This window comes from Ceratotherium simum, chromosome 29 (assembly GCF_057802395.1).
Source record: "Ceratotherium simum simum isolate JZ-2026a chromosome 29, ASM5780239v1, whole genome shotgun sequence".
Lineage (NCBI taxonomy): Eukaryota > Metazoa > Chordata > Mammalia > Perissodactyla > Rhinocerotidae > Ceratotherium > Ceratotherium simum.
The window spans coordinates 29,731,802-29,754,584 of record NC_141928.1 but is presented as its reverse complement, the minus strand read 5'-3'; the positions used below and the strand labels follow the sequence as shown (position 1 = coordinate 29,754,584).

Below are 22,783 nucleotides of genomic sequence, written 5' to 3'. Positions count from 1 at the left end.
ACACAGGCAGCATCTTGAGTTTGTCGCTGCTACACTGGCAGGCGGGTGAGGGGTTCTCCATTGTCCCATTTTGGAAGAGAGCCCTGATGGTCTGGGGAACTAGGGTCATGGTCCACTCCTCCTCTCCCACCAAGCAGGGCACGTCCCTGCACAGTGGGGACATCAAGGGTAGGATAGCCCCAGAGGGCCTGGCCTTTCTTTTTGCCTCGGGAGCACAGGATCAATCAACAATAACCACAAACACACATCTATCCCATCACCATTTGATTATTCTATCTCTTCACAGACTTGTAAGCAGCAAACTCATTTTACAGATAAGGATGATGGAAAGCAAAGAGGCCCCAAATGCTCATATACTGAACTGCAGTCAACCCAATCCACCAGCACACAGTCACTGCCCATAGGTTCACTCTACAAATATTCATTGAGCGTCTACTATGTGTCGGACACTGTGCTGCATATTTGAGAGACTGGGGTGAACAAGACAAAGTCCCTGCCTTCGTGGACTTTGCGTTCCTGTGGAGGACTCTGACAATAAACAAATAAATAAATAATATCACTTAGCCAAAAATAAAGCAAAATAAGAAGACACTGAGTAGGGAGATGAGAGACTATTCCCTGAGAGGGTAATACTTCTTCTAAGGCATAAACGATTAGAAAGAACAAGCCAGGAAAAGATTTGGGGAGAAAGGACACTAAGAGCAAAGGCGATAGAAAGAGTAGGTACAAAGTCCCTCAGAAGAAACATACTTTCTGTGTTTAAGGAACCACAGGGAGGCAGTGTGTCTGGAATGTGATGAGCCATGAGGATGAGTGAGGGGAGATGAGGAGGAGAGGGAGGCAGAAGCCAGACAACATAGGCCTGGGGAGGAATCTGGATTTTATGTTCAATGTACTGAAAATCTGGTGGAGAATGGCAAGATTCAATTTATGTTTTAAAATGAGTAGAGAATTGCAGGGGTGTGAGTGGGGGTGAGAGTACTTGGTAAATGAAGAAGTAGGTGGTGTACAAGCACCCCAGGTGACAAAAGACAAGGCCTTTATGCCTGACTTGAGCTCTGAATTACTGTGAGACCATCAAGTCACTCGCCCTGTCAGGGCTTATTTTCTCCACTAGTAAAATAAAAGTGTAAAATGACTTGTTTCCGATGTACACCTTAAATTTACACAATGTCACATGTCAAATTTATCCAACAAAAAATAAATAATGTGTATAGAACAAAAAAAAATAAAATGAAACGACTTGTTCAACAAGTTATTTCTAGTGTTCTTCTAGTTACAAAATTCTATAATTTAAAGCAGAGCCACACTTCTTACGTTAACTTGTATGTACTGAGAAATCAAATGAACAGTTTCGAGGATTGCTTTCTAGTTCTCTCTAAAGCACTCAACTAAATGGAAAAGTATAAGTAAGACACAGTGCTCTCCTGAAGCTCATATTCTAAAGTCTTCAAAAGTTGATTGCCTGAGATAAAGTTAAATACCCCTGGAAAGTGTCCCAAATTTCCCTCAGTTCTAACACTGTTCTAAAAAGTTAAAATTTTAAAATTTGAGTTGTCAGTGTAGAGATCCTGCCCTCAGATGGCCTCCAATACACATCTCTGGTGCTCTTTATCAAAACTGTGGCCTTTGAATCAGGGCTGTGCCTCCTGTCTTTCCAGCCTGGAAAACTGAACCCACCTCTACCAGCATTGGGCTCTCTTATAAGCTCCTCACCTCTCTTCATTGTCTTTACTCAGTTATCTCCTGACAAACCTTCACCTTCTCCCACCCAGACACTTAGAGGCTTAGGGTATTCAGTAAATTTGTTTATATAGTTCCTTAGAAAAGGATTTTGAAGGAAAATGTAATAAAAATATATGACTTTAAAAGAAGAAAATATGCATTATAAAAAGTATGTCATCTTTTTAGCTTGTTAAAGTGAAAAAGCTGATAAGCCAAACTGCAAATTATATACAATGGCAGCCCATTGCTGCACTTAGGTACAAGAGTTGCTGGAAGGGGGAGAAGAAGAAAGCATTTGACCAGCAAGTATAAAGAGATATTAAATTAAATATTAATATTCTATAGCAGTAAAAAAGTCTATAATGATTTGACCAGCAAGTATAAAGAAATATTAAATTAAAGATTAATATTCTATAGCAGTAAAAAACGTCTATAATGATTTGCTTTGCCAGATGTTAGACTCTCCAAATGTTTATTCCTAGATGTTCTGATTAGGTTACTATATTAGCTTTTTTAGGATAAAAAATGATTCCAAAGGTAAATGATGGTGATCACTGTGTGGCATGCAGCTGATAAATATAGTCAGTGTATCAGAGATCACGCCAGATGACAAGAACAAGAAGCCAGCCGTGGAGGGTCTCATAGCTAAAATGGCACTTGGGGTTGGGTTTCCTTCCATACACTGGGTCACGAAGCCAGGGTCTTTGCTGAGGACATTCAAGAATTCCTGGGTTTCCACGTCCTCAGGAACGTCATTACTGTGGGTACATGAGAAGCAGCCAGCTCAGTAGCTCATTAAAACTGGGAATTGAGATTTGGAAAAGTTTTTCAAATTAAACACTTTATTAAGTACTTCCCATGTGCTAGGGTCTTAGAACAGAAATGAATAAAATACAGATTCACAAGGAGCTCAGACCCTGGCCATATATTTGGTATAAGGATGAAAAACAGCACTTCAAAGTGGAGACTGTATAAATAGGTATCAAGCTGCATGTGTGTGTGTACATATATATGTATAAACACACATATACATATACACATTTACATATATATTTTAATATGAAATAAAACTCATTAAGGATCAGTATTTCAAAAGTACTTTCACAATTATCCATTAGGCACAGACAACCAGGATTTTCTAGGAAAGGGGAGGCAGATTTTATTGGCTGAATATTTGCATGGACAATTAAAAAACACAAGCAATAGTGGGCACAGATTACAAACACATAACCAGCCCATGTTCCACAGGCTTGGGCAACACAGGGTGAGCCTAGAAAAGAAAGAATAGAAGAATAAAATAAACCTGAGATAGACAGATGATAGATAGATAGATAGATAGACAGACAGACAGAGATTAGATGAGATATAGATAGAAACATGATAGATAGAGATTAGATAGATATAGGTATAGATTAGATAGATAGATGATGATAGATAGATAGATAGATAGATAGATAGATAGATAGATAGATAGATAGATAAATAGATTTGTATATATTTTTTTAAAGTGTCCTTTGTCTTTTATATTACTGACATGTTTCCCCCTCATCTGAAGGTCTATAAATACTATAGGAATGAAGAAAATTTCTGCCTAACAAGAGTAAGAAATTCCTTTATCCTTTTTTTGAAGCACTGGATTGTATAGAGTAGGGGGTATTTTTGTCTAAGGAACAAATACTAGCCAATATCTACAACCTAAAAGAACACGTAATAAATACATGAATTCTACTGCGCAGAAAACAAGAACCTGAAGGTACAATGCTTTGACAATGTATGTAAGCCCGGTGATTAAACTACAAAATTAAACATAGCTGTAAACATCCAAATATATCATAGCTCATAGATTTCTTTTGCAATGGAAGATTATTTACATAAAACACATATGACTGTTCCTGACAACAGCAGTATAAAGAGGAAAGGAGCTCTGGCGGCCACAGAGGACTATTATCTCAGGTTTGTTCACTGCTCTTCTTTGCATCTAATATTAGTTTGTGTAGCTTTAGCTTTAGCCACAGCTGATAAAATCCATTCCACTGTGTAATTCTTGGGTCTACCTCCCCTCGGCCCTCAGCATAGTAAACACTCTTGGTCTGCCTGAGCTCTCCTCTCTCCTTGGGCGCAGAAGGCAAACACATACCTGACAAATGTGTACTGTTCGTTGTACATCCAGGGCTGAAGTTCCAGGCTGGGGTACTTGCCAAAGGGTGGCACAATCAGACTGAACACCAGGGCAATGCAGACAAACACAGCTGGCAGGACAATCTATAACCAGCGGGTAGAGGGGGAAGGGAAATCGCAGGAGAAGGGCAGGTGTTAGAAAGAAGGCCAAACGACAAGCCCCTTTGAGTGCGTCCAGCCAGCCTCCCAGACCAGCCAGCACGCAACTGAGGAGCACAGGGCCCATAGCCAAGCTCCACCAAGGCATTCTTGGTGGCTTGGAAGCAGTGGAGCCTGAAAACTAAACCTCTTCCCTTCAAGGGATTTCTGGAAGCTAGCAGCACCAGGCCAGAGGCTATGGCCACCTGGTAGAGGCACTAAGCTGAGAACTTCACAGAGTAAACAGTGCTCACACATCAGGGTGACTCAGAACATTGGGTCCTGCCCTCTTCCCTCTGAAAACCTGAGAAAGATACACTGGGCCATGAGCCCAGCTCAGCTCAGAGGAAGGCTGAGACAAGCCCTGGACCAGAGGCCAGAAGACCTGAAGTCTGGTTCTGCCTCTACTACAAGTGTATCCACGTGAAGTCACCTCCAACTGTGGCCTCAGTGTTCTCATTTGTAATCTGTGGCCTGAGACTAGATGACCCATTCAGATCCCACACTCTGATAAAACCACTCTACAGCACTGTCTCTAATGAAAGGGAACAGCAGCCATTGTCTCCCTCAATGGCCTCAAAAAGCATAATTATCTAAATCCTTCTTGTACCTCCTCAAACTTTATACCTGTACCTTCTCTGAGATCAATGACTTGTACACACTTTATAAATAACCTCCAAGCTCCTTCCACTTATTTACCCTTAAAAAAACTTAAAGATTCAAATGATGCCCTTGGTTCTAATGTTCAATGCAGAAAATTATCACTGAGTGAATAATTAAACATGGGAAAGTACTGAAATAAGAATTCTCTCATTCAATTACCTTTATAACCCTAAGCAGTAGTATCATTATCACCAATCAAAAAACAAGGTAACAGAGGTTCACAGAGACTAACTTGCCCAAAATCACACAGCCAATAAGTAGCAGAACCACAATTCAAATCCAAATCTGTGTGCTCCAAACTCATACTCTTTGCATTACCCACACAGTCTGTAGGGAAGAATCTCTGCAGACTCTTCCTCTATACTTCTCTATTCTTCCTCTATACTTCTTTATAGGTGAAAAAAATTTTATCCCTCCTAACTAAGCAAGTTAGCATGCAAACACTGACATGCAGGCAATAGTATAATGAATCTTCTCTGCTAATTTTTTTCTGACCTCTCTGGCTATCTTTTCTATTAATTTATAGTTAAACATCAATTTAGAGAAAAATCATGTTTCCAATAAGTTCCTATCTCAAGTGCATCCAGACATATCATCTCTCAGGTTATGAAAATTGAATTTACCCAGCCATGTTTTCTAAACTGTGTCCGTTTTATGTTCTCTTCTACAATAAAACTAACACATATACACACAGCACTACTTAATATCAGGACCCATTTAGCACTCACTCATTTTAATCTTCATAACAACCCTATGTCACACGTACTATCATTATCCCCATTTTACAGATGAGGAGACTGAGGTACAGAGAATTAACTTGCCAGCAGATACACGAGTGGCAAGAAGCAGAACTGGGATTGAAAGACAGATAATCTGGCTCCAGCATCTGTCTCATAACCACAATGCTATCCTCCCTCCATTGGTCAGGGAGACCACCTATGAAGCCCAGGCCCGTGGCCTGGAACAGCACTTCTCACTTAAGCAGAGAATCCCTTCTGACTCCGTCTCGAAATCAGCAGCCTCTTCCACAAAAGGGCCAGAAACTGCTGCTGTGTGAGTTTCCAGCTCTTCACCTGGGAGGAGCCTTTGCCGTCCAACCCGCTGAGCAGGTCTGTCTCTCTGGATTCTGCAAGAAGCCAATGCTGAGGGTCACCTATTACCTTAGGCACTTTTGACATCACCATGCTCCTCTTTCTGGCATATTCAGCAACCCTTCAAATCAATAAGATAAAGTGAACAATACAACAGAAAATTGGGCAATGGTAATAAAGTGAGACCCCAAAAAATGAAAATGATATGGCCTATAAAATTATGAAAGTATGCTCAATTCACAAGAAATCAGAGAAATGTAAATCAAATAGAGGTTTTTCTCACAGATAAATAGGCAAATATTAAAGTCATACAGTAGAAGAACTGCCAAGAATGTGGAGAAAGAGGAAATCCCATTCACAGCCAGTGAGAGTATACATGATACTTCAATGAGCAAATAAGCAAGAACCAGTGAGGTTGACTCAGTAATTCTACTTACAGGTTGTACCCAAGAGGATGTGTACAAAGTTACTCATGGAAGAATTATTTATAAAATAAACATAAGAAAACACTTAAATATCAACAGGAGACAAAACAAAATTACAGTACACTCAAACACTGGATTATTGGACAGTAATTAAAATGAATGAACCAGCTCTAAACTACTCATTTTGTTATTCTTTGGCAAGTCACTAAGCTTCTTTGAGTTTCTTGTTTGCTGTTTTTGCTTTAATCTGTGAAATGGAAATATCAACCTCAAACTGAAATGAAAGAGAATAAGAAAGGATTAAGCGAAAGATATAATATACACAACAGCTCCTGCTTGATATCAGGCACATTAGAATCTGATGTTCTCTTGTCTGTGCAATAGGTATCACCGACATTCTCTGAGAGAGAGAGCAATAGGAATGGGATATATGATTTGAAAATTTTAAGTCAATATTTATTTTAATGCCTGTGAAAAAATGTGAGGGGCAGCTAAATAGGAATGAGAAAAAGATTAACCAACCAAATGAGGGCCTAACTCTCATTAACGAGATAATCATAGAAGAGACTCCGGTAACATGGATTGACCAACATGCCTCTTTCCAAGAAACATACAGGCTCAGGACCAACTGATAGTGAAAAATACTATGAAACAGGAATTATACGGCCTCAGTATATTTTGTGCTAATGGGAGCTTCAGATGATTTCAGAGGGTATGAAAACTGAGAACTATATTTTTTAATATTTAATGTCTTTATATTAGAAGAAAATCATCTTGAATATGAAGCTTACTTATAAGAATATGTACTATTAAGCTATCTTGACAAGTCAACTTAGAACATTTTTCAGAGGGAATTTTAATCTGAATAGTGATGATTTCCTATAAACCATGTGTCTGTAAACCTTCATAAGAGATAGAGGGACATTTGACCTTAGATCACAGAGTGTGTTTGGGAAAATCCTAGGTGATATCCTGAAGGACCTAGCAAGGGGCAAAGAGACAATAAGCCCCCTGTGTTTCGATACAGCTGACAAGCCCCTTGCATTAATGCTCTGGCCCTCAATACAATATTAAGAAAAAATAAAACATAACAAATTATAAACATGCTGCAAAAGTAATCAATGATGATCAAGGAAACCTAAAATAGATTAAAAAGTGAATTGATTACTCAGCTAGTAGGTATCCGGGACAATTTGTGGAGTTGAAGAGAAATACACTGGAGAACACCAGATAATGGGTGTTTACTTGAAAGAGAAACTTCATAAAAAAAATATGGCACATGGGCCGGCCCCGTGGCTTAGCGGTTAAGTGAGCGCGCTCCGCTGCTGGCGGCCCGGGTTCAGATCCCGGGCGTGCACCGACGCACCACTTCTCTGACCATGCTGAGGCCGCGTCCCACATACAGCAACTAGAAGGATGTGCAGCTATGACATACAACTATCTACTGGGGCTTTGGGGGGAAATAAATAAATAAATAAATAAAATTTAAAAAAAAAAAAAATATGGCACAAACTAAGTGCATTTAAAGCTAGACGGTGTCTCAACTTATAACTAGTAAAGAAACTGTTCAAATTTAGTAACAAAAATATAAAACAAATAGCACAGGTCCAGAAATACTGCTCCTGCAACATTTCTCCCCAACCCCAGTTGGGAGGCACAAGGATTATCCAAAGCAATAGGCTTGCAAAGCTTATTTTAGGAAGTAATTGCATTTATTAATGAGAAGTTTTAAAACGTCATTGGCACTACAATTCACTTTCTAATGCAAAACATAAAGAAAGCCAATTAATATAGGATATCTAAAAAAGGATATATTGGATATATCTTAAACTCATATATTCATATGTTTTAGTAATAAGAACAATTTGTTTTATTAATAGAAACATTAAATAAATTATACTATATTTAATATTGAGCTGCTCACAAATCTTTCCTGCTACTTATTTTAAGAAGACCAGAAGCAAAGATGCTGATATAGAAATATCAAGACACGTAGACAAGCTCAAGAAGAGGCATCCAGTCTTTCTCCTTCTCATAGTATTGAATTCACTGCTCATCACACCACAGGTGCTGAACAAATATTCACGGATATGAGTAGGAAACTTTTTTGGGGACACTGAATGAAAATTGAATTAGTATTTTATTACCAACTACTTTTATTAATAATAATAAAAATAAACCCATGAACATGATGATAATTCACCTTTATGAAATTTCTTTTCTCCAAAACATAATCTTGTATAATACACATCAAAAAAGGAACTGTAAGCTAACTCCACACTAAAAACCTATAGCTTAAATTACAGGAACTCAAAAATCACAACAAAAATAGACATGCACACAGTTTGAGACCTAATGAAGGAAAAGCTAGTCTATGCCACCACCTAGTGGCCTCAGAATACAGCACCAAGAGAGCACTTACCCAGGGGCATATCACCAAATTCGAGAATCTGGAGATCACATGCACAGCTACCGCCCTCCTACTCAGCTGGGCCAGCACTGGATCCACCTCTCCTCTTCCTTTTGCAAATTTGCATGAGCCTGACCTTTGGACAAAACCAAGCGGGAACATCATCAAGTGGATTGTTGCCTTTGCCCCCCTCATATAATTTCCTCCACCCTTTAACTGATACCTATGTGAGGTGTAAAAATGCACCTTCACACTCATCAGACTAAACGAGCAGTAATAAAAAATTGGTTAGAGAAACCTCATACATTGTTATTAAGGGTATAAATTTATAAGACAGTTTGGCACTATTTAGTAAACATGAGTATTTACATCTCTTATGGCCCAGCAATTCCACCCTAGGTAAACACTCTAGAACAGTAGTTTGTAACCTCCAGTACACAGATCCCCAAGGGGTCTATGGATAGAATTCAGGGGGTCCGGTAACTTGGATGGGAAAAATCTTTATTGTCACCAACTTCAACCTGAAAATAAGCATTTCCTTTGAATATGAATGTGGGCAACACATAATAATCACAACATTACTAACAGGACCTGTAACTTTGTCACCACTAAATATCATAGATATTATCCAATTCCATTTACACTTGTTGCAAATATATTAAAATTTCTTTTATGCCCTTCACTACTTCTAATAATTTTTCTTTTTTCCCCCAAAGCCCCAGTAGATAGTTGTATGTCATAGCTGCACATCCTTCTAGTTGCTGTATGTGGGGCCTTGACCTCAGCATGGCGGACAAGCCGTCTTGTCGGTCTTGGCGCCGGGATCCGAACCCGGGCTGCCAGCAGCGGAGCATGCGCACTTAACCGCTAAGCCATGGGGCCGACCCGACCCCTTCACTACTTCTAAATTATGATACCTGATAAATCCAACAATAGATCTCGTTACTTAGTACCTCAATAAAGAAGCATGTCTATTTCTTTATCAAGAGTTTACTTTTATATTTTGATGACTCTAGCTCAATATAATCTGTCTTCTATGTAACCCTAGGTATTTGCTAGGCATATAAAAACATTAGAATTCCATAGGCTTACAAGATTTCCAAAGGGTTTTATGGCACAAAAAAAGGTTAAGAATCCCTGCCCTAGAGAAATTCTTCCTATGGAAACAGGAAATACCTATTACAAAATTCAAAAGATCTTTGTCCATCATAGTCAAATGGACAAATAAATAAAGATATATCCATACAATGGAATAGCATACAGTAATGTATTAATTTCTGTGACTGCATCAATATGTCATTTTCAAAAATCTTATGTCAAAGCTAAAAATCAAATAACAGAATAATAAAAAATAGTCTCATTCCATTTATAGCAGTTCTAAAACAGGCAAATGAAAACAATATATTGTCTAAAGTTATATACCAACGTAGTTCAATTTTAAAGAAAATGAATGCAATGATTAACACAAAATTAGGGATCATGGTTACTTGAGGGAGGTTGTGGAGGGTGTTGTAGGGAGGAGAATGTGACCAGAAGGGAACATGTATTGTTGGGCTTCTAAGTTACTGCCAATATTCTGTCTTAAGCTTGGTGGCAGTGTAACAGGCATTCACTTTATTTTTCTTCTTTAAAGTGTACTGATACATTATATACAATTTTGTATGTATGATAATGTTTCCTCTTACCTCCTAGATAGACAACCTCAGTCGACCTAATCTAAAATAAGTACCGGTTGCTCTGTATCCCATTAGCCTATTTTAATAATCCAGAATTATCTAGCTTGGGACTAGCGCTCCTTTGGACCACTTGTCAGAAATTTAGGATATACAACAATAATTTTCAAAATGCTTACCCCATGTATCTTCCAGGCACTTTAGGGATTTGTTTTTTCTTTTTTTCCTAAATTCACAGAAAAACATTTCTTGTTAAAAGCTGTTTTAGAAGCTATTTTCCACCGCAAATCTAAAACTACCTTAAAGATCCACATCTCTTAAAAATAAATGGTAAATGGAACTGGTTTACTATCTTGCTTCAAACCCTGGATGTGCCACTTAGCAGCAGTAACCCTGAAAAAATTTTTCATCTCTTGGAACTTCACCTTTCTCACTTGGAGATAAAGTTTAACTCACAGAGTTTTGAGGATAATTAAAACCCATGAGAAAGGGAATAGGAGATTGTCTACACACCAATCAGCACTTACCAACGTTTTCCCTCTCTACGTTGCAGCTATGAATTTTGCTCCTCACTATCTGTTAAGTATGTTCCCCATGGAAATTCTCTCTATCTTTCTGCTGACTAGATGCAGTTGATGATGGGGCTCTATGCTAAAGCCACAGGGTAGAAGAAGCCAGCACCCTTAATTCACCATGTATAGAAGAGCTGCCTGCCAGTGAGGAAAATCTACTTTAGATTCTTAAGGAACAAGAAATAAAATCCAGTTGTGTTTGAGACATTATACATTTTGGTGTCTATTTGTTACAGGAGTTTAGCCTATCCTATTTAATAAATGGTATTCTTGAAAGGTAGAGCCACTTTCAGGAATACCAGATACAGCTGTAGGGGTCAGAACCAGTCATAAACAATTAAATTAAGTGACTGGCTACCTACTAAATACTGAGATATCCAACCTCCCTCCCTCCTCACTCACAGGAAACTGGCAGTAAGGCTTATAACTCACAGATGGGACCCAGGAAGTTTCCTCAAAGGCTAACTGAAAAGACTAAGAGAAATGACTTACAGATGATAACAGATGGGGCCATTTCCTTGCAGTGAAATAGCACCATCAGAAAACCCTACAGTGAAGCCCACCACGAGACAAGCCCCACTCATACTTAAGGAGCTTTCAAATTTCTTTTGTCTCATTCCAAAATATGAGCTGATACCAAGATCCCAAATACAAAAATATTTTAGGAAAAATGCTAGTACCAAGGCAGAAAAATAAAATGACAGAAAACATAATAAAACTTAAAAGAAACAGAAATAATGCAGGAAGAAGACATAAAACAATACTAAAAAATAAACACCTGTAATTAATGTCCTCAGAGACAGAAATATTAAACCCATGAAACAAAAAGAAGATATTCTTGCTGAAAAGACAGAGAGAAATAAAGAAATATTCTTGGAAAGGAATAAAAAAGGAGCTCTTGGAGATAAATTCTGTGAAAGTAGAAGTTTAAAATTCAACAGATGGGGGCCAGCCCCATGGCTTAGCAGTTAAGTGCACGTGCTCCACTACTGGCGGCACGGGTTCAGATCCCGGGCGCACGCCAACGCACGGCTTGTCCAGCCATGCTGAGGTGGCGTCCCACATACAGCAACTAGAAGGATGTGCAACTATGACATACAACTATCTACTGGGGCTTTGGGGAGAAAAAGGGGAAAAAAAAAAGGAGGATTGGCAATAGATGTTAGCTCAGGGCCGGTCTTCCTCAGCAAAAAAAGAGGAGGACTGGCATGGATGTTAGCTCAGGGCTTATCTTCCTCACACACACACAAAAAATTCAATCGATGAGTTAGAAGATAAAATTGTGGTAGCTACCCAAAAAAACCTAGACTAAAAAAGTACAGATGTAAAATAACAGAAAAAGGAAATTTAGAAGATCAAGTGGAAGCATAATGTTTGAACAACAGAAATCCCAGAGATCAACAAGAGAAGGAAAAAATCCAAGAAACACAAACATTTGTCAGGATCAAAGAGTGTCCAGATTAAGAGTGTACAGTGATGGATGAAAAAATACCTACTCAAAGGCACATTGTTGTGAAATTTCAGAACACCAGGGACAAATAGAAAAATACAAAAGGTTCCAAAGTGAGAGAGAGAAACAAGTCACATATGAAGAGTCAGGATTCAGAATCACATGAATTTCTCACTAGAAGCTATCAACACTGGAGAATTACCTTCAAAAATATGAGGAAAAAATTATTTCCAACGTATATTTTTATGCCCAGCCCAAATATGAATCAAGAAGGTTGGTAGAACAAAACATTTTGAGAGATGCAAGTCTCAAAAGTTTAATTCCCACATAACCTCTCCTAAAATTAGGAGTGAAAGAAAAAGATAGAAGATCCTGGAAACAGGAAGTCCAACACAAGACAAATGAGACGTCCTAGGATATCAGTGAAAGGAGATCCCAGAATTACTACCATGCCATCTTAGACAACAACTAGTTCACACCGGAGCAAGAAAACGAAGGACTCCCAAAAAATAACTCTAGAAGATGAAACTGATAAGGTAATTAACAAGTTTAATCACATTGAAAGGAAATTTATTTTTATGGCAAAGAATTTGGTGATTAATAAGTGATAGTATGGGAAACAACAGAAACAAATGAAGCAAAGAAGGAGAAAAAAGAAATAGTCACCCTCCTACTGATTAAGATCATAGGTTTAGGCTATATAGCAGTGGCTTAAACTAGAAGATGATTTCTCATGTCAAAGACGTCCAGAGATGGGCAGTCCAGGGCTCCTGGTATGGTGTTCCATAGTGTCAGAGCCTAGGCTTCTTCTCTCTTGTTCCACCATCTTCAGCATGTGACTTCTACCCCATAATCCAAGAACTCAAGCCATGACATCCACATTCCAGCAAGCAGAAATAAGAAAAGAACAAAGAGGGGAACAACCCCTCCTACACTGCTTTAAGATCCCTCACAGTAGGTCATGAACGCACTAGTACATCCCACTGGCCAGGACTTGGTCACACAGCTGCACCAAGTGCGTGGGTTCTATTATGTGAACAAACATTTGGGACCCCTCTCCCTGGTCTATGCAAATCTAGCAAGCAAGCTGCATAGGCTTAAAGTCAGTACAATAAAAATCCATACTGTACTGTGAAGCAGCCATGCAGGCCTCGTAAGCCTGTGTCTAAATGACCTTGCAACCCCTCATCTCATGATTGAAGATACCAGCAGGATGAATCAGCAACAGGAAGAGATAATGGGTACCTAGCTCTCACATTTCCCAGCTGCATTTCTTAAAGATTGAGAGAAAAAGTAATGACCCTGGTCCTTCCTTCCCTCCACACATAGATAACATTACAAGCCTTGTTTGATGCATAACCAAAAAGTTCTTGTTCATGTTATCTTTGAAGTATACGAATATTAGATGTGTAAGCCCTTTCCTACACATACACTGCATTGTTAAAGGGTATATAAACTCCCTCAGACCTGTCGACCAATGAGCAGTTCCTCAGAATACTCTGTTGGACTGTTTCCCAGGACTCGAGTTCCTCACATTGATTATCAAATAAATTCCTTCATTTAATTTTTACCTAGACTCTATTTCATTCAACAATTACTAATTTTTAAAAGCGGGGGGGTGGGGGGGTGGGGGGAGAATGGATATGATATGAAGAAATAGCTGGCGGTCTCTGCTACCTCCGCCTAGCACTTTCTACGCTCCATATCCTACTGTGTTTTTCCTCATAGTATTTATTAATCCCTGGTATATTTTCTCTTCATTTGTTTATCTGTTTTCCCCAACCTGTAAGTTCCAAGAGGACAAGAACTTTGTCTTCTGTTAACCCTTGTATCCCGTTTCTGGAAAAGTGCCTGAGGCATACAAGGAATTTAATAAATACGGGTTGAATGAATGAATTAATTCCTGGGGGGTGGAGGAAATGCCTAAGAAAATAAATTTAGGGGGGCGGAGTCAAGATGGCGGCGTAGGCAGACTCTGAACTCACCTCCTCCCGTGGACACAGCCAATTTACAACTACTCGTGGAAAAATTACCCCTGAGACAGAACTGAAAACTGGATAAGAGGAACTCCTGCAACAACGGACAATCCTAACTGGGGTAGAAGAGGCAGAGACTCCCTTCTGGAGAGGAAAACGCCGCCTTCACAAGCCGCCAGCGTCACGGCCGCCGGGAGCAGCTCACAGGTACGCAGCCTCCCTGGAGGCGCGGGGCCCTGAGCCGGGGAGCGCCCCCGCTGTGGGCATTTTGTGGACCCAGCACAATTGAGACCAGCGGCATAATATCTGACTTTGCCTGCTACTAAAGCATTGGGGAGCACCCCCAGAAAACCCGGTTCACAAAGAAACTAAAACTGGCTCTTAAAGGGCCCGCGCATAAACTCACCCGTTCCAGAAAGCATTCTAAAATCACCAGAAAGAAAGGTGCACAGTGCTTCGGTGACAAGAGACTCACCTAATAGGCCCTGAGTGCATCTCGGTGAGGGTGAGACCTCTCCAGGGACTGGGACATTGGCGGCGGCCATTGTTGTGGCCTGGTGGGCGTGCTGACACAGACGCCATTGGAGTTCTCCCTGAGACCTGCTAGCCCAGGGTCTGCTCCACCCGCTAGAGCACCGATTTAATCCAGCTCAGCCAGGGCAGGCAGCCCACCCTAGAGACTAGCCCCACCCAACAACAAGCCCTCAGGCAACGTGTGGGCCTGCATAGATTGGTGACTGGATTCTCTGCAGCCTGGCAACTGAGCTGACTTGAGCGGGGCAGGGTGTGCACAAGGAGCGGGTGGAGAGTGTGGGGCGGTGGCAGAGTGTGTGGGGCTCCCGCCGTGGAGAGACTGGGTCCACTTGGGGAGGTCGGGGCACTCACACGGGGCAGGACTGTGTTGACTGTGTGTGTGGACCTGTGGGCGGCAGGGCTTCTCAGCCACAGAAGACTTGTACTTCTCAAAGACTCACATAGGAGGTTTGCTCCACCTTCCAAAACCTGAAACAATTGGGTGCTCCTGTGCCTGAGGGCAGCCCCACCCAGCTGTAATCCTCAGAGAGCTGACAAGAGACCTAATAGGCTAGAGGCTTACAGCAATTGTAAGGCCCTGAGCCTAACAACCTGCCACGGTGGGGGCCTACTCACTTAAAAGAAATACTGCAACACAAATGTGGTATTAGAACTTGCAGCCAACTGTGCTGGGGCTCCCCACAGCTGATAAAGAGACTGAAGGGCCCACAACAACTACAAGCAGCTGAGCATTACAACAGCCGGCCAGGAGCATAACTCAGCCTCCCTGGGTGCCTACAGGGAGGGCAAACAGGCCACAGCAGAAGGATACACGTAGCCCACATAGGGGTCACCCCTGGAACATTGAGAACTGAGGGAAGCACACTGGAAGCCTCCTAAGCCATCACTTACATAAGGTCACCTATCCAAGAGCAGGAGACGTAGCTGACCTACCTAATACGTAGACACAAGCACAGGGAAAGAGGCAAAATGAAGAGGCAAAAGAATACATTCCAAGCAAGGGAACAGGACAAAACCCCAGAAAAGGAACTTAGTGAAACAGAAATGAGCAACCTACCCGACAGAGAGTTCAAACTAAGAGTGTTAAGGATGCTCACTGATCTGGGGAGAAGAATAGATGGACTCAGTGAGAATGTCAACAAAGAAATGGAAGATATAAAAAAGAACCAATCAGAAATGAAGAATACAATACTGGAAATGAAAAATTCATTAGAGGGACTCAAAAGCAGAGTAGAGGATACAGAAGAACGGATCTGTGAGCTGGAAGAAAGACTAGAAGAAATTACCCAAGCTGAACAGGTAAAAGAGAAAAGAATTAAAAAGAGTGAGGACAGTCTAAGGGACCTCTGGGACAACATCAAGCGCACTAATATCCGTGTTATAGGTGTCCCGGAAGGAGAAGAGCGAGACAAGGGGGCAGAGAATCTATTTCAAGAAATAATAGATGAAAACTTCCCTAACCTAAGGAAGGAAACAGACATCCAGGTACAGGAGGCACAGAGAGCCCCAAACAAGATAAACCCAAAGAGGCCCACACCAAGATACATCATAATCAAAATGTCCAGAATTAAAGATAAAGAGAGAATCCTAAAAGCCGCAAGAGAATGTCAAGTTACATACAAAGGAAACCCCATAAGGCTATCAGCTGACTTCTCAGCAGAAACCTTACAGGCTAGAAGAGAATGGCATGATATATTTAAAGTGCTAAAAGGAAAAAACTTACAGCCAAGAATACTCTACCCAGCAAGGTTATCGTTCAAAATGGAAGGAGAGATCAAAATTTTCCCAGATAAGCAAAAATTAAAGGAGTTTGTCACCAAGAAACCAGTGTTACAAGAAATGTTAAAGGGACTGATTTAAGGGGAAAAGAGAAGACCACAAATAGGAAAAATTATCTATTTCCACGATTAGAACGTAATGGATACAAATGCACAAAAAGAGGTTGGATATGATATCAAAAACATAAAAGGAGGGAGGAGGGTAGTTAAAGAGTACAGCTTTCAGACAGAGGTCAAACTAAAGTGACCATCAATTCTGTATAGAAGAAGTAAGGAACAGAGAAGGACTACTAAAACACTGAGAAAAAAAAAAAGTTAAAAAATGGCAGTAAGTACATACTTATCAATAGCTACTTTAAACGTCAATGGACTAAATGCTCCAGTTAAAAGGCATAGGGTGGCTGACTGGATAAAAACAAGACCCATATATATGCTGCATACAAGAGACACACTTCAGACCTAAAGACACACACAAACTGAAAGTGAAGGGATGGAAAAAGATACTCCACGCAAATGGCAATGAAAAGAAAGCTGGGGTAGCAGTACTCATATCAGACAAAATAGACTTTAAAACAAAAACTGTAAAACGAGACAAAGAAGGGCATTACATAATGATCAAGGGAACAATCCAACAAGAGGATATAACACTTGTAAATATCTACGCACTCCAATGTAGGTGCACCTAAATATATAAAGCAATTATTAACAGACATAAAAACAGAAATAGACAGTAACACAATAATAGTAGGGGACTTTAACACTCCACTTACACCAACGGATAGATCATCCAAACAGAAGATCAATAAGGAAACATTGGCCTTAAACGACACACTAGAACAGATGGACCTAGTAGATATATACAGAGCATTCCATCCAAAAACCGAAGAATACACGTTCTTTTCAAATGCACATGGAACGTTCTCCAGGATTGATCACATATTAGGCCACAAAACAAGTCTCCATAAATTTAAGAAGATTGAAATAATACCAAGCATCTTTTCTGACCACAAAGGTATGAAACTAGAAATCAACTATAGGAAGAAAATCAGAAAAGCCACAAATACATGGAGATTAAACAAAATGCTACTGAACAACGACTGGGTTAATGAAGAAATCAAAGAAGAAATCAAAAAATACCTGGAGACAAATGAAAATGAAAATACGACATGCCAGAATTTATGGGATACAGCAAAAGCGGTTCTAAGAGGGAAGTTTATAGCAATACAGGCCTATCTCAACAAACAAGAAAAATCTCAAATAAACAATCTAACAATGCACCTAAAGGAACTGGAAAAAGAAGAACAAACAAAGCCCAAAATCAGTAGAAGAAGGGAAATAATAAAAATCAGAGCAGAAATAAATGAAATAGAGACCAAAAAAACAATAGAAAAAATTAATAAAACCAAGAGCTGGTTCTTTGAAAAGATCAACAAAATAGACAAACCTTTAGCTAGACTCACCAAGAAAAAAAGAGAGAAGGCGCAAATAAGTAAAATCAGAAATGAAAGAGGAGAGGTTACAACAGACACCTCAGAAATACAAAAGATTATAAGAGAACACTATGAAAAACTATATGCCAACCAATTCAACAATCTGGAAGAAATGGATAAATTCTTAGAATCATACAACCTTCCAAAACTGGATCAAGAAGAAGTAGAGAATTTGAATAGACCAATCACCAGTAAGGAGATCGAAACAGTAATCAAAAACCTCCCCAAAAATAAAAGTCCAGGACCAGACGGCTTCCCTGGTGAATTCTACCAAACATTCAAAGAAGACTTAATACCTATCCTTCTCAAACTCTTCCAAAAAATTGAGGAGGGGGGGAAGCTCCCTAACTCATTCTACGAAGCTGACATTACCCTGATACCAAAACCAGACAAGGACAACACAAAAAAGGAAAATTACAGGCCAATATCACTGATGAACATCGATGCGAAAATCCTCAACAAAATACTAGCAAATCGCATACAACAATACGTTAAAAGATTATACACCATGATCAAGTGGGATTTATTCCAGGTATGCAGGGATGGTTTAACATTCGCCAAATCAATCAACGTAATACACCACATTAATAAAATGAAGAACAAAAATCACATGATCATCTCAATAGATGCAGAGAAAGCATTTGACAAGATCCAGCATCCATTTATGATAAAAACTCTGAATAAAATGGGTATAGAAGGAAAGTACCTCAACATAATAAAGACCATATATGAGAAACCCACAGCTAATATCATCCTCAATGGTGAAAAACTGAAAGCTATCCCTCTAAGAACAGGAACCAGACAAGGATGCCCACTGTCACCACTCCTATTTAACATAGTATTGGAAGTCCTAGCCAGAGCAATCAGGCAAGAGAAAGAAAGAAAAGGGATCCAAATTGGAAAGGAAGAAGTGAAACTGTCACTATTTGCAGATGACATGATTTTATATATAGAAAACCCTAAAGAATCCACCAGAAAACTTTTAGAAGTAATAAACGAATATGGTAAAGTTGCAGGATACAAAATCAACATACAAAAATCAGTTGCATTTCTGTACACTAACAACGAAGTAGCAGAAAGAGAAATTAAGAATACCATCCCATTTACAATTGCAACAAAAAGAATAAAATACCTAGGAATAAACTTAACCAAAGAGGTAAAAGGTCTGTACACCGAAAACTATAAAACATTTCTGAAAGAAATTGAAGAAGACACAAAGAAATGGAAAGATATTCCGTGCTCTTGGATTGGAAGAATTAACATAGTTAAGATGTCCATACTTCCTAAAGCCATCTATAGATTCAATGCAATCCCTATCAAAGTTCCAACAACATTTTTCACAGAAATAGAACAAAGAATCCTAAAATTTATATGGAACAACAAAAGCACCCGAATAGCTAAAGGCATCCTGAGAAAAAAGAACAAAGCTGGAGGTATCACACTCCCTGATTTCAAAATATACTACAAAGCTATAGTAACCAAAACAGCATGGTACTGGCACAAAAACAGACACACAGATCAATGGAATAGAATTGAAAGCCCAGAAATAAACCCACACATCTATGGACAGCTAATCTTTGACAAAGGAGCCAAGAACATACAATGGGGAAAAGAAAGTCTCTTCAACAAATGGTGTTGGGAAAACTGGATAGCCATATGCAAAAAAATGAAAGTAGACTCTTACCTTACACCATACACAAAAATTAACTCCAAATGGATTAAAGACTTGAATGTAAGACCTGAAACTGTGAAAGTTCTAGAAGAAAACATAGGCAGTACGCTCTTCGACATCAGTCTTAGCAACATCTTTTCAAACACCACATCTGACCGGGCAAGAGAAACAATAGAAAAAATAAACAAATGGGACTACATCAAACTAAAAAGCTTCTGCACAGCAAAGGAAACCATCAACAAAACGAAAAGACAACCTAACAATTGGGAGAAGATATTTGCAAACCATACATCTGATAAGGGCTTAATCTCCAAAATATATAAAGAACTCATGCATCTCAACAACAAAAAAACTACCAACCCAATTAAAAAATGGGCAAAAGACCTGAACAGACATTTCTCCAAAGAAGATATACAGATGGCCAACAGACACATGAAAAGATGTTCAAAATCACTAACTATCAGGGAAATGCAAATCAAAACTACAATGAGATATCACCTCACGCCCGTCAGAATGGCTATGATTAACAAGACAGGAAACAACATGTGTTGGAGAGGTTGTGGAGAGAAGGGAACTCTCATACACTGCTGGTGGGAGTGCAAACTGGTGCAGCCACTATGGAAAACAGTATTGAGATTCCTCAAAAAATCAACGATAGAACTACCATATGATCCAGCTATTCCACTGTTGGGTATTTATCCAAAGAACTTGAAAACACCAATTTGCAAAGGTACATGCACCCCTGTGTTCATTGCAGCCTTATTCACGATAGCCAAGACTTGGAAGCAACCTAAGTGCCCATCAAGGGACGAATGGATAAAAAAGCTGTGGTATATATACACAATGGAATACTACTCAGCCATAAGAAACGATGAAATCCAGCCATTTGTGACAACATGGATGGACATTGAGGGCATGATGCAAAGTGAAATAAGTCAGAGGGAGAAGGTCAAATACCGTATGATTTCCTTCATTAAGTAGTAGATAATAACAACAATAAACAAACACATAGGGACAGAGATTGGATTGGTGGTTACCAGAGGGGAAGGGGGGAGGGAGGAGGGTGAAAGGGATAATTGGGTACATGTGTGTGGTGATGGGTTGTAATTAGTATTTTGGTGGTGAACATGATGTAATCTATGCAGAAATAGAAGTACAATGATGTACACCTGAAATTTTTACAATGTTATAAACCAATGTTACTGCAATAAACAAAAAATTAAAAAAAAAAGAAAATAAATTTAAACATAAAGATCCAGTCCAGGCACAGATGATGCTTCATTTTGTCTTGCTTGGTTAGAAATGATGTCCATCAACTGAAAAAACTGACTTACCCTCTCTGGAATTACTAATTTTAAAAAGCCTCCCTTCCTAGGAACAGATGATTCAAAAGTTTTTGCACAAGGCACAACCAATACAATCACAGGTGCTAGCCCTGTAATAATTCCCTAGTTTTAATAGTGTAAGCAATATTATTTCAATGTGTGCAATAATGTAACTATTGTGTGTGTAATTGTGTTTATGCATTATGTGTGTACTGCATTACATTACTAATTTAATGTAATTAGTAATAAAAATGTAAATATTAATATAATATAAATTAATAATGTAAGAACTATTCTTAATGTGTTATCAGATGTGGGAAGGGAAGTGTATTTGGGGGGAGTGGAATATAAGAGACTTAAACCCTTATTTTCCAAGCAACAGATACTATCTCTAAGTGAAAATATTAAGAAACATCAGAAAAATGCCTATAATTTAGAAAAAGGGAAACGAAACATTAGAAGAAACAGATGAAAAATGTTGAAAGTAGTTCTTCTGGGGACCAATAATCAGGGACAGGGCGGCCAGGATCAGAGGTCAGCTGTTTTGCTTTTTTTTTTCTGAGGAAGATCTTCCCTGAGCTAACATCTGTGTCAATCTTCCTCTATTTTGTCTGTGGTTCACCCACACAGCACAGCTGCTGTGGAGTGGCATAGGTCCCTGCCCCAGAACCGAACAGGGGCTGCCGAAGCAAAGTGCGCCGAACCTAACCACTCCGCCACGGCCCACCTTAGCTGTTTTGCTTTTAAGGCTTACAAAACGATTTGACTTTTTAAACTATGTAGGTTTAAATTAGACTTTCTCATATCTAGTTGGGTGCCTCCAATCTTCGGAGCTCCTGAGAAATACCATCTAACTCATTATTAGAAGCCTTACAAGAACATGCTGGGGATGGCCATAGGGAGATTTGTTGTTAGTGCCTTCCAATCCTTTCAGACTCCTAGCGACCCTGGGACAGCAGGGCGGAACACTGCCTGGTCTTTTTGTGCCATCCTCTCTCCTTCCAGCATATGAGACAAGGCCCCACCGCTATTCATACGGTTTTCAGGGCTGCTTTAGCAAGTGGGTGGCCAGGTCCTTCTTCCTAGCCATCTCCGTCTAGAAGCTCTGCTGAAACCTGTCCACCATGGTGACCCTGCTGGTATTTGAACTACCAGTGGCATAGCTTTCAGGATCACAGCAACACACGGCAGCCACAGTCTGACAACCTACAGACCGGTGCTGTGGTTCCCTGACCCGGAAATGAACCCCAGCTGTGGTGGTGAGAGGGCTGAATCTTAACTAGACCACCAGATAGGGAGAGAGAATTCACTCAGAGCAGAAAAGTGAAGGCTCCCTGGTCTGCAGCTATATGTACATCACACCAAATAAAACTTAACCTGGCAAAAACCTCCACGACTTTAAACGCAAAGCATGACACGTGCGCACCCACACTCCTCAATGGACACACACCCGCATTCCACACACAAACATTTACGAATCTTCCGCAACTGCGCACGGAAATGAGGTGACGGGCCCACAAAGGAGGCACAGGGACGATCTCAGCCTTCAGCAGATCCTGACGTCACCTCGCACGTCTGAGGTAAAAACACCTCAGGAAACACATGGCTCCCAAGGCTCCGCGCGGACACAAGCGCGCCGGCGCTGGGACCGACGCCTGGCGGGCTGGGCGGTCGGGCCGCGCC

The 22,783-nt window shown here is 39.9% G+C and overlaps 1 long non-coding RNA gene across 5 annotated transcripts in view; it reads right to left on the bottom strand.

Moving 5' to 3' along the window:
- LOC147913242 (uncharacterized) overlaps positions 1-22,783 on the bottom strand; it is a 27,553-nt gene extending 4,770 nt beyond the window's left edge. For 2 of the 5 annotated variants that reach the window (XR_015548970.1, XR_015548974.1), the window contains exons 1-3: positions 22,551-22,783; positions 10,483-10,529; positions 3,863-8,766 (exon numbers count right to left, since the gene is read on the bottom strand). This is a non-coding gene — a long non-coding RNA (uncharacterized LOC147913242). Of the gene's footprint in view, positions 1-3,862; positions 8,767-10,482; positions 10,530-14,776; positions 14,856-22,550 lie in introns of those variants that run through there. The other 3 variants (XR_015548973.1, XR_015548971.1, XR_015548972.1) reach the window with 3 other exon arrangements.